The sequence below is a fragment of the Quercus suber genome, unplaced genomic scaffold (genome assembly GCF_002906115.3).
Source record: "Quercus suber isolate HL8 unplaced genomic scaffold, Cork oak 2.0 scaffold_220, whole genome shotgun sequence".
Lineage (NCBI taxonomy): Eukaryota > Viridiplantae > Streptophyta > Magnoliopsida > Fagales > Fagaceae > Quercus > Quercus suber.
Genome location: NW_027069678.1, coordinates 686,564 through 699,765, shown reverse-complemented (window position 1 = coordinate 699,765; position 13,202 = coordinate 686,564). Strand labels below are relative to the sequence as shown.

General features: G+C 34.4%; 1 pseudogene; it reads right to left on the bottom strand.

Moving 5' to 3' along the window:
- Positions 1–9,364: 9,364 nt before the first annotated feature.
- Positions 9,365–12,789, bottom strand: LOC112008195 (cyclic dof factor 3-like; annotated as a pseudogene).
- Between the last annotated feature and the right edge of the window lie 413 nt (positions 12,790–13,202).

The following is a 13,202-nucleotide window of genomic DNA, read 5'->3' as shown; positions in this document are numbered from 1 at the left end:
TTTTTTTTTTTTTTTTTTTTTTTTAATAAATATTTTCAGTGAAAAGGTCTTATCTCATATGTATGTCATTTCATTCATTCAATTTTAATTATCCTTTATGTATGTGTTTCATATATATATGGAGAGAGAGAGAGAGAGAGAGAGAGAGAGAGAGAGAGATTTTTGAAAATCTAGACTTTAGTATTTGATTTATATATATATATAATTTAGATTTTTTTTTTCTTGATAAGCAATTTAGATTTTTTCTTAGTAAAAACTAAAAAAAAATCTTTATATATATATATATATTGTATTACAAGGGTATATTTAAGAATACTTTTATTTAGAAAACTGAGTCTTTTTTTTTTTTTTTTTTTGAGTTTATAATTTTTGTAAAGTCCATAATTTATATTGGCAACCATGAACAAATTGTAACCTTTAGAACTTAGTTTGCTAGTTGTTTAGTCTAGAAATATTTAGTTAAAAAAGACAAATGAAGTTAAGCACAGTTGAAGACTAAAAAAAAAAAACAATCAGAAAAGCATGTGCAAATAAGTGTTACTTATCTCGACCGATCATGATTCATGCTAGATTTCAAATCTATCTTTTCTCTCAACCATTGGATCTAGGATTTTGATCGATCTTAAGTATATGTAAATACAAATCCTAGAGCACGTTTTCACATATCCAAGAGGGTAGTGTTTTGCACACAGATCTAGAGTTTTCCAAACCCTTTTGAAGTTACAGCTGGTGACCTTATGCAAACAACAAATCCAATTATAGAGTAAAGTTGCTACTTCAAATCAACTATTGTTGACGATTTAAACATTTGAGTAGAGATCTCAAAGTCACAAACTAGAGTGTTTGTGTGCAACAATTTCACAGTAGAAGATCCGTAGATTTGGAGCTGCGTGTGGTCACGCAAGTAAGTACTACATGAGGTAACAATAGATTTAGGATTAAGTCTATTATACAAACTTCTATTCTATTAGTGAAATGTTGTCTTAAGAATTGTTTAGGTTAAATCCTCAGGTTTTTTTTACTTTGAAATCACAGATTCAAAAGTTTTCTTGGGTCATCCTTCTTAGTGTTCATGTGATTTGTGAATGTCTTATGTTAGTTTAAATCAAATCTAAATGCTTAATTAATCATTTAATTAATTGGCTAGAAATTTGATAAAATTTAACTCAACTGGGTCTAAAACCCTAAGTGCAGTATATATAAAATGAATAGTCTGCAATTAATAGAAGTTTCTCTGATGAGTTTTTCCTCCATAGAACGAAAAGTCTTATGTCTTCATTTAATAAACAAGAACTCTAGCTTTTCATTTTAAGTCACTGATCTTACCCTCCATATCGTGACGTGACATATCCCGTATATCAATTAGTTGAAGTTGATATGCTCGATCTGAAGGGGAAAATTTTTTTTTGAACTCCTAGGAAGATTATCTCAAATTTTAAAATCAGGATGAAGCAAACAAGTGCACAATAAGGTTTTTGTTGAGTCCATAATGTTATGTTAGCAAACTATGAACAAAAATATTGTTTTGTACGTTGTTTTCATTTGTACTTGTAACTCCAAGAGATGTGCTAAAGACTACTCAAGAAAAACTACACATTCAGCATTCTCAAGACATGCTCGGTCAATTGAAAATTTTGATGCATGCCATTTAACTTGATAGATCAAGAATTGTGTTGATAGAAACCAAATCAAACACAAACAGCCATCCAAGCTTATAAGATTGCGTGCCTCCAAAGTTAGGCTATAAAAGGAAACCTAAAGGATGTCAAAAGGAACTTTTTGAGAGCTACGCACAATGTATCTAGGGTTAGGATTAACTAAGCTTTCTTAAAGCTTCAACTAGTGATTCAAGGTTGGAGATTCAAACTTGGTGATTCGTTAAAGTTTATACTACAAGAAAATCGAGCTATTGCGGTGGGTTTTTTGCAACGGTTGCGAAAACTGCCGCTATATGTCACATATTGCGGTGCTTTTTTGACCCAGCACTATAGATGAGATATATTGTAGCTTTTTATTGGACCACCGCAATAGATGTAGCCTTTTGCGGTGTACTACAACAGCTCTATATAAACTGCTACAATATACGTGTTTTAGCAGCATTAGACTTAGCTACAGTGACGCTCCACGTACGTTTTTAGACCATTTAACATAAGTTGTTTAACCTAGTTATTTAACCAAGTCATTACTCAGATAAATTATTCAGTTCTAGGTTAACACAATAAAATCATATCGTGTAAATAATGCAAAAATATAAAGAACACAACAATACGATAACCCAGGAAAACCTAACCGGTAAAAAACCTAGGAAGATTTAACATAACCATCCTCAAGGTAAAACAGCTCCATTATGAAAGAATTAAATTTTTTACAATAGAACTTAGACGACTAATATCCTATTACTACCTCGAGTAGAAAACTTACTACAACCACAAGTTCTCCTACTTGTGACTTTGAAACTCCACTCAAAGGTTTCAAATCTTGTTTAAAATTCTTTATGCAGCAACTAAAGAGATCATCAAGTTCTTGAACCGAATCTTGATCTTGACAACTCTATGTGTGTGTATGAAGGTAAACACCTCTAGATCTCACAGAAGATTCAACACACAACACTCAAAATACTTCTAAAATGTAGTTAGGGTTTTTCCTTTTATACTTGGAGTAAAACACAAAACCCTACACATCAAACCTCGACTCCCAAGTACGTGACTAATCAATGCGCGGATCCTAGTACGCGACTTCAATCACCAACTAGAGAAGTTTGTTGGCTGCAAAGTTCTTCAGTTCATCCACGATAAAGATCAAGAAGATGCTTGGTCACAAAACCCAAAGGTGCATATACACAGCAACTTCTTCAAGAATGATGAACTAGGGCGAAACTTTGTCTCTGGTCACAAATTGCTTGAACAGAGTTTTTTCAATACTTGTGCAACTTGTGTCCTCTTTGGTGGCCCTTAAAACAATCCTTTTATATGTATAGGGTTAGGAGGAAAGAAGGCCCAAAGACACATTTATGGATTCCAAGAAGATCATATCAAAATTCTGAAATTCATAAACCTTGACAGATAGGTGCTATCGAGCAGGTGTCGAGCACATGGGCTTGAGCAGCTTTCTAAACCTCAACATATGCTAGCTGTCGAGCTTTAATGAACTTGCACTTTTTCTACTTGTTTCTTGGATAGACTTGATGACTTCAACACTTGATCTTGAAACACGGTTTCTTGAAGTATTAAAAACACCTAGAACTACCCAATTACAAGTAAAGTGCGTTTTGTCAAAAGATTAGCCAATTACATAAAAGAATGACATATTTTCTTAACAAGTGAACCACATATGTCCTAACAAACTACTTAAAGTAAAAAATAAATAAATAAATAGAGAAGCCCATTCAATTTAAAAAGCCCTAATTACAATTCAACCTAAACCACTATCTATCAATTGCAAAAGTAGACAACAACCACGACTGAATTAACCTATAAATTCTTAAAACACTCAACAAACACATAAACACATGTGTGGAAACAAAATTAAACTTCTTGATTTCACAACATATAAAATACAAGACATATATCATGAATAACCTCATAAATATAAATCAATAATCAAATGTACCATATGAAAAAAAAAAAAAAAAAAAAAAAAAAAAAAAAAAAACTAAACTAAACTAAACTAAACTAATCTAAAAAAACAATAAAACATAACATAAAGCATAATGTCTCCCCCTAACATATAAAACCCATAAAAAATAAATACATCAAATGAGAAGAGCTCCTAGATACAATCTATAAACTCCAATCTCCCCCTATCTCCATGTGTATGTACACCTCCTTTTTGTGACAAATTGCCAAAGGGCAATCAAGACTCATCAAAGGGTGAAGCTGGTGGAGCAAAACCACTAGCATCCACCAAATCTACTCATAAAGCAAGAAGTTCATTAAGCACATCCAACAGAAGCTGTCCATGTGCCGCCTGAATGGTCATAATAGTATCCAGCATGGCACGCAAGGAAGAGTCACTCGATGTAGATGGTGGAGGATCCACATCAACTATAGGGTCTACATATGTCTCAGTAGAAGGGTCACTAAATGGAGGAGGCCTAGATGCATCACCTCGAGAAGACTTGATTCTAGGGTGCTTAGAGCTAGCTTTCAACTGAGCTGCTCTTTGCCTAAGGAAGGTGGCACCTATAGGAGCTATGATATGGGCAGGCTCAGATGCGGGAAAGTCCTCTAAACCTAAGTCCAAAAGAATCCTATGAATAAGACCGGAAAGAATAAACCATGGGATTTGGCAATACTCCTATGAACCTTAACAAGTGAGCTAATGAAAAGAGATGGAAAACTCAGAGGAGCATCAATGACGAGAATGTACAAACATGCACATCTCTCAATGGGAATAGTATAAGATGAGAAATAGGCCAAATACAATGATAAGAAATTCGGAAAAACAAATAATTGAGCTCAGTAAGCTCATGAGAAGGGACACGAGGATCAGTACCCAAACTAATGGAAGTACTGGTGAGGAGTGACATAATGTCATCGAGGTGAGGGGTCTCAGTGTAAGGGTACATGGGTTGCCGTACCAAAGGTACACCAAGAGTAGAGGCCACTACGACAAGAGTAATGACATACTTTTCACCCCTTATCCAACTCTTCACAAACTGAATGTTGGAATCATCGGAGTGGACAGAGAGGTTCGAGTAAAACTCTCTAATCAAAGTAGCCAGAGGAGAATGCTCTACCTCTAAAAGTGGTAACCAACCCCTACGCTCAAAATTCCTACGTATCTCAAGATCAAACTCATCCAAAATGACCTTATGCTCAACCAAAACTAATCTAAAAATATTAAGCTTCTCATAGGTTTCTTAGTTTTTAAAGTCCTAAACCTATCACTCTAGAACTCAGGAGTAGAAGGGTGGTGGTTTCTTGGCTCTAGTCTTCCTAACCTATGATGCTATAGGTTTAAGGGAAAAAAAAAAATACCAAGGGCATACTGCATTAGAGAGGGTTAGAGCACAAAAATATCAGTAAATAACAATCTATATGATGCATGAAATGAATGCACATATGATGCATGCTCTAATGCATTGAAATTTGTTCAATTTTACTATATAAACTGTTAATTGACTTGAACATAGAGTTTTATTTCAAAAACCCCAAATTGAAAACACAATTCCAAAAATTAAACCAAATTGATCAATTAACCATTATATTAGTTAGGAAACATCATATAATAAATAAATTTATCAATATCACAAGTCAATTTCATCCATTTAATCCCAATTGAACAAAATCCTCAATTTCACAAAAATTTCAAACCCTAGAATTTCCAATTGTTCTTAAACCAACACATTGATCAAATTAATGCATGAGATTCATGTTAATTGCATCTAAGAAAAAAATCATTGAACAAAATTGATGAAAAACAATTGATATGAACCAAAAACCCTAAATTGCTATGTTCAAATTTTTTCAAAAAAATGCATGAAAATGCATGAAACATGTGATTAAGTTGAAAAAGAAATGGTATAAATGACTTACCAATAGTTGAGGACAAAAACCTTGGAGAAATTTGTGGAAGAAAATTACAAAAATCCTTAGATTGGATTGGTTGAAGAGAGAAGGTGAGAAAAAGTTAGAAAAAGCTTTTGAGATAGTGAAGAACATGTAAGGAGAAGCTTTTTATAAAACTTAACTTTCAAATTTCGATCGGTCAAAATTAAGCTTCAATCGATCAAAAAATAGATTCGATCAATCGAGCAATAATTGAGCACCGATTAAGCCAGGCAAATTCAAACCTAATTTTTAAACATAATTTCTATCGGTCAAGCATCAATTGAGCACCGATTGAGCTAGGCAGATTCAAACCTAATTTTTAAATGCAATTTTGATCAGTCGAGCAATAGCTTCAATTGATCAAAAAACTGGAATTTTGAAACTTTTGAAAAACAGAGCAAATTTTATGCAGAAACCACTCAAACCAACATAGTTCATGAATGAAATGCATGAGTATGAGTTTAAAAGTTTTTCAAAGACAAATGAATTCAACCTAGATCTTCCAAAAACAAGATTTTCAACCTTTTTGTCCCTAAAACTCAAACATTAAACATATTTTGCATTAAAATCAAAGAACATATAATCTTGGATGGCCAAAACAAATTCACACATAATATCATGTACTAAGTTTAGCAAAAAATAACTTGTGTAGTGTGTGCAACTAGTAATAGCATGAGATACATGTGAAGTGATATGTAGATAGTAATCAATCACAATATCTACATTATTCATCACATAAATTTGAAAGAGACCCTCACCTAAAGAGTTACATCATATAGCTCTCACATCTCCTAGAAAACAAGCTTGCAATCATGTTTTTTTTTTTTTTTTTTTTTTTTTTTTTTTTTTTTTTTTTTTTTTTTTTTTTTTCGCCTCATAATATACACTCCTTTTTTATTTCATTGTGAAATTGTTATATTAGCCAGATAATGTACACACCAATTTTATTTCTTTGTGTCATCTTAATTATAGCTCAATAATGTACACACCAATTTTATTATTAATCTAAGGCTACACCTTATGTTCTTTTTGTACATGTACTACACTTTCTCAAGCATAAAATTTTGATAGGCCAAAAACGTATTAACCCCTTGTGATGAATTAATTGATTAATTAGCTAAGTTTATTAATTAATCAAATTAACATGCAATTGTACGTAGTAGCACAAACAAATCACCAATTAACTAAAATATGCAGCGGAAAATAAATTGACACGGTGATTTGTTTATAAATGGGGAAAACCTACATAACAAAAACCCCACTGTGTGATTTTAAGGTCACCACTCCTGAGAATCCACTATTATCAAAATAAGTGGTTTTTTTTTTTTTTTTTTTTTTTTTTTTTTTGCTGAAAAACTTATTTATTTATTTGCTAAAAAATTAATGTATGTACAATTGTAGAGAGAGAGAGAGAGAGAGATTTTAAAAACCTATATATACATAAATAAATTAGTAAGTTAATGAAAAATAATAATAATAATCCAAATGGACTGGTACTACTATATACTTCTCTTTATACTGTTGTGATTGGTAACATTAAGTAACAACCATATCTTAATATCAATTATATACTAATTGTTCATTTTACTATATTAAAAAAAATTATATACTAATTGTAGCTAAATTACAAGTCATCCAATTAGATTTTGAGAAGGGGTCTGTTGAACTTGTTCCCATTTTTTGCCTTAGTAATATTTTCTTGTCATTCTATTCCATTTATACGCACTTATTAAGTAATCATAATTTGTATGTAGGATGTTCCTCTGGTCCAACAATCTCCAGCTCTCCAAAAATCATCAGCCGCATCCCATCAACTAAGCAACTTATAAGTTTTATCTTGGTGTTCGAAGACCTTTTTGTGTACAAAGAACTACATTTGAACAACCGCATTTTTTTGCTAGTGTTGAAGGATATTTTTAAACACTTTGGAACTTTGATTATGGTATTAGTTTAATTTGAGCAGTTGTTTTATTCAAAGGACCACGTCTTTTTTTGTTCATCTTATGATGATGGTTATAGACAATGTTATGTATTTGATAATATATTTCTATATTAATATTTCGTTAGTTTGGAGACATTTGCGGTGTTGTTAATTAGTTACATTTGTGGTATTGTGTCAATAAAGCTAAAACTATTACTGGTTCTTTGTAATAGGTCTGTGAACAATTTATCAGGAAAATAGCCTATAGCAACAGTCAAAAAGCGCCGCTAAAGGTGCACATGTTATGTTTTAAATGAAGCCCTATAGCGACGCTTATCGCCTAGCGCTAAAGGTTCACACATATAGCAGCGGTCATATCCGCCACTACAAGGTGCATATGTTTTGTTTTACATGCAGCCCTATAGTTGCGCTTATCACCCGCTGCTAAAGGTTGTCTCATATTGCAGCGCTTCTCACTTGCCACTACAAGTGTAATTAGTCTGTTTTAATTGATACCCTTTAGCAGCGCACATAATCTGCTGCTAAAAGTCAATTGACCCGAATTCTAAATTAATATGGCAGTGGTTTTTTGCCCGCTACAATAAACCAGAACCACCACAAAAAGGTGCATATACAACGGCACTTTTTGTTACCGCCACAATAGATCTACTATGGCTCTACAACATTGATGGGATGAACCACCACAATAGCACCCGCCACTAAAGGTGAAATGTACCTTTAGTGGCGCTTTTTTGGGCTTTAACATTGTTTTTGGCCCACCGCAATAGCCCCTTTTTCTTGTAGTGTTAATTACTAAAATCAACTCATAGACCAATTGTTGTGAAGAATCTTCAAGAGGGTTCTTCAAGTTGTGAACGGGTGTTCACATTGAGCAGAGTTCATGGATAGAAGAATCCAAGGATTTGGAGTTTTGTGAGGTCACATCAACAAGTCTACATGTTGTAGTAACATATTTAAGGTTAATTTTGTTGTAAACTTCTATTCTATTTTTAGTGCATCTGTTTTCTCTGGGATTAGTCGTTATAACCTTAGTGAGTTTTTCTCGAATCAAGTTTTCTCTTAGTCACCATATCACAGTTTTTTTCTTTTTCCCTATTGTGTTTTTGGGATATTGCGTGTAGGGGAGTGGTCTCCTAAGTATGCTCCACGAGCCACAGACCATAGGCCCAATAAGAGAACACAATAGAGGTACCAAGCCTAGCCCATGTCCTCTAGGAAGGAAGACCCAAGTATAAAAAGGGAAATGAAGGCCCAACTGGGAAGTGGCCTCCATTCACCAAGGAGAGCAGATGAAGTTCATTGCACCTCAGACAATTTTGGCCGAGAATAAATGATCGGTGAAGTGGCTAAGGAGAAGATTGAACCCAAAAATCGAGCCGTGAAGCCAGGTGAGATGGCTCACAACCCAAGCAACAGTCACCTCCACATTAATTAGGTGTTCCCACCTAACACAAGCCGCATTTAATACTAAATGATTGAGTTGAACAATGCTTTAAACTCTAAAAGTTCATTTTCATCTTCAAAAAGGGGGAGGAGACACCTGATGAAAAAAAGTTGGGAAAAAGTGAGTAGGATCATTTAGAGAGAGCTTGTATCTGTTTTTGGTTGCTTCTAACCTTGGCAAGAGAGTAATCATATCAATAATCAATAAAGTATTCATTTAGACTTAGATTTTACTTGTTTAGATCTTCCATTATGGATTGCCTCCTATTTTACAAAGTTGTAGTGACAATCAAGGCATTAGTAGAGGCCTCGGCCCAATCTCACTGTTTTCAACCCCCACAAATTCAATTCGACTCTAAAATTGGAATTTGGTACAACTGGTGTCTAAACTCTAAACATATCCAAACAGTTTACAAGACCAAAAAAAAAAAAAAAAAAAAGAAGGAAAATGAGATTTCTATTCTAAATTCTTGAATGTTCATATTTGCAACCTTGTCTCATGTTGAAAGAAATACACATCAGTGTTTAAACTGAAACCTAAATAAGTCGCAAACCACAAACAGCCACTCACTAGTATCTAATTTACAATATTGACTCCTAAAGTGAAACAGCCATAACCACATCACTGTTGATTACAGTGGCAGATTCAGAATTCCCAAGAATTCGTTTATCTCATTGTTCATAATCCAAAACTTCGAAGTACATAATCAATCCATATTGAACGATGGCTTTGTCACCACAATGAGAAGCTAATGCCACACTTTACTGACGGCCATTCCCACATTCTACAGACAGCTAGTCCCAGGAATATGTACAAAATCATATATCTCAAGCCTTCCAAGCAAAAATTCATAGCCCAGAGCCTGTTAGGTGCTCTCTTTAAATGTATGAGAGCGAGAAAGAGCTGCTGGGTTTGCTTCCAGGATATGAGATGCATCAGCTATATGGATGTCATCTACATTTGGTTCAAATGTTCCAAAGAGAACCTCTGGACATAGATTTCTTCTGACCAGGCTTAATTCCTAAAGTAGCCCAGAAAGGACTCTTTGAAGCCTCATCTGGGTCCTCAATTCTCAATGTCTTTGGAACCAAAACACATGTCTCTGATTTCTCTTCATCTGTGTAAAGTCTTGAATGCTTGCCTAGTGTTGGTGAGCCATTGCCCGAGCAGCAACTGTTGCTAGCAGAGGAGGATGGAGATAGACATCCACTAGATCCAGTTAATGAGACACTCCCAGCTCCAGCTGCACAAACAGGCATACAAGCCAAATATGTTGCTGGTATGAATTGAAAAGGGACTTGTGGAGGACAAAAGCCTGGAACTGCAAGCATTGGTGCGGGGTACAACCGAACTGGATTGGGATCACTGCTGTTTGGAACAGAAACACATTCAGAAGTTTGTTGTGCTGTTTCCACTGAGCTAACATTATGCGTACCTGCAGTCCACTGGACACCCCAAGGAGGAACAGGGTAACAATGCAGAGGATGTGGGGTATTAAGCTCGTAACAAGATCCTGGCATTCTGACTCGCTCCTTTTGCACAACATTTTCAGGTAATTGCTTCCCCTGATTACTGGAAAATGTCATGGACGATCTGCGTGAAGAAGGCTCTTCTCCATTTTCTCCAACATTTACAGAACCCATCTCAACACATCTTTTCTGGTCTCTTATATTAAGAACAGTCTCCATGGATTCACAGAGAGGTGCTTCTGGACCAAATTGTAGGACTCTCTCGTTTCCTGTTGAAGACCTGAAAGCAGTTGAAGATTCACCACATGAGAGAAGTTGGTGATTGGATGAGTCTGGGGCTTCTAATCTCGTCGGTAGTCCATTGGAGGATACTATCAATTGATGGTATTGGGAGGTTACGTGCTTGTTCTTTCGTCTCCCAGCACCCACAGGAACATTTCTCATTGTTCCACCAGCTGTCCAATATCTCTGGCAGTTCTTGCAGAAATGCCTCGGTTGGTTGACATTGTAGTTATTGAAGTAGCAAAATTTTGTATCTAAACTGTTGCATCTTGGACATTGAAGTATCTTGTCTGGCTTCTTAAATACTTTCTCTTCTTCTGTACTATTGGTATCTATCTGGTCTTCCTTTGGTGTAGGATATACTTGTGGCCCAACCTGCATAGGAGTTTGAGGCCCTTCATTCCTATCCCCTGAATCAGTGGACTTCTCATGCTTCCCTAAGTTTTCAGCATAAGAGCTCTCCACTTCTGCACTTGTTATATCACTGCAAGCATCCTGACAATTCAAAATCAAACAATTGGTGCCCTGCTTAGAAGCGGTAATTGGATAGTGAAAGAACTGGACAACAAAAAAAAAAAAAAAATTAACTTTTTCTAATAAACTTTTTCGTAAGTACAGATTCATTATGAACACACAGTTAATAAATGAGAAGAAAGAGAAGAACAACCATTTCCGAACTTCCTATAGAGTTTATACAGCAGGTTTGTCTGTGTACATGAAACTGTGAATGATAGACAAGAAGGGTGATACCACCATATAATTTCTATTCCTCCCAGATCCCTCTAATCTGGGATAAATTGATTAAAACGTGGATCAATGTCATTGCTATTTCTTCTGCTTTAAATTTTAACTCCTCTATTTTTGTTGAAACCAATAAATAACAGAATAAATGAAATGCTGATAAATTTAACAAAAATTACCAGCACAAAGACATGCATCAGCCCATTAAATCAATATTGCGACTGTCACGTTTTTAATCATTAATAAATTTGCAGAGCTACCAACAACAATTTCTGATTATAACTTAAGTGACCATGGTTGTCCCCTTATTGAACTGAGCAGTGCTTTCCATTGAACTTTTCAGACAATTTTTTTTTTTAGAGAAGCCCAGATTTCTTTCCAACAGTTAAACTATTCTTACAAGGACACAATTTTTCATTTCAGAATTTGGTTGTAACACCAGGGAGAATCCCAGCCTACTGACCATTTTAACCAAGAACTAGTTTGTTTATTTGACTGTTTCCTTCATTGCTTTTTTGGGTACTGCAAAAGTTTTACTGCCTCCAAAAAACAAAAATAGAATTGATAGAAAAGAACATCACTAATATTTCACAATTTAAATTTAAGTATGGGTCTTGATTGAAAAGTAATAATTAAAATTAAAAACAATATTTACCCACCATTGCCAAGTTCAATTCTTTCAAGTCAAAGCAAAACAAACATAAACCCAATTTTGGAGAACAACATCAATTAGAAACATAAGTCCCTCCCCTTTTACCCGTTTCTAAATTATTGAAAAAATCACAAACTAAGTGAATTCTATGAAATCCATTAGCACCAAACAAATGGAAGTAACAAACAATTAATAGACCACTCACCAACAATCATTTTTAATAAAAAGACCAAGAAGTAAGTTTGATTCATCATGCCTAGAAAAGCAAAATTTTCTCAGTATTTGAAAGAGAGAAAGAAAGAAAGAAAGAAAGAAAGGAAGCCTTATAGAATAAGAGTCATGGTTATAGCATGTACCATGAGTTGGGAGTTGGGTTGAATCTGACATTCCGGCAAAGGAATAGTTCTCCCAAACAGCTTTATACCAGGATCCTTGCTTGTCTCCTCACACATATCTCCTCCACAACTCATTTTCTTCTCAGACTTAAAAAACAAGACTTGTTGCAAATAAATTTGAAGCCCAACGCCAAAACCCATATATATACATAAAAGAGACCTTTTTCTCTTTCCTAAGCCAAGACCCTTTTCAAACACACACAGTCTCTTTCTTTTCTTTTTCTTTTTCTGTTTAAAAAACCACAAAACCCTCTCCAGTAAAAAAGTTCCCAGCAAAAAGGCAAAAAGCGCAAAGAACGTGAAGCATCACCAAAGTACCATCTTTTCTTAACTTTTCTCTTTTAATTACTATATTGTCGTCTTTTTTTCTTTTACTTTTGTGGAAAAGGCTTGGAATTTAAAATCAACTTTTTTTTTTTTTTTTAAATAATACAAATTTTCTCACAATCTGACCAACTGGTCTAATAAAGACTTCCGCATGAACAATAATCACATTTGTCCATAACTTACCGCGGACCATTTTATAGTCATGTTAAGTAATCACACAAAAATCAACTATAACTCCTCAAAAAAAAAAAAAAAAAAAATCAACTATAATACGAATTACACCCATTTCATTTGTCCATAACTTACCGCGGACCATTTTATAGTCATGTTAAGTAATCACACAAAAATCAACTATAACTCCTCAAAAAAAAAAAAAAAAAAATCAACTATAATACGAA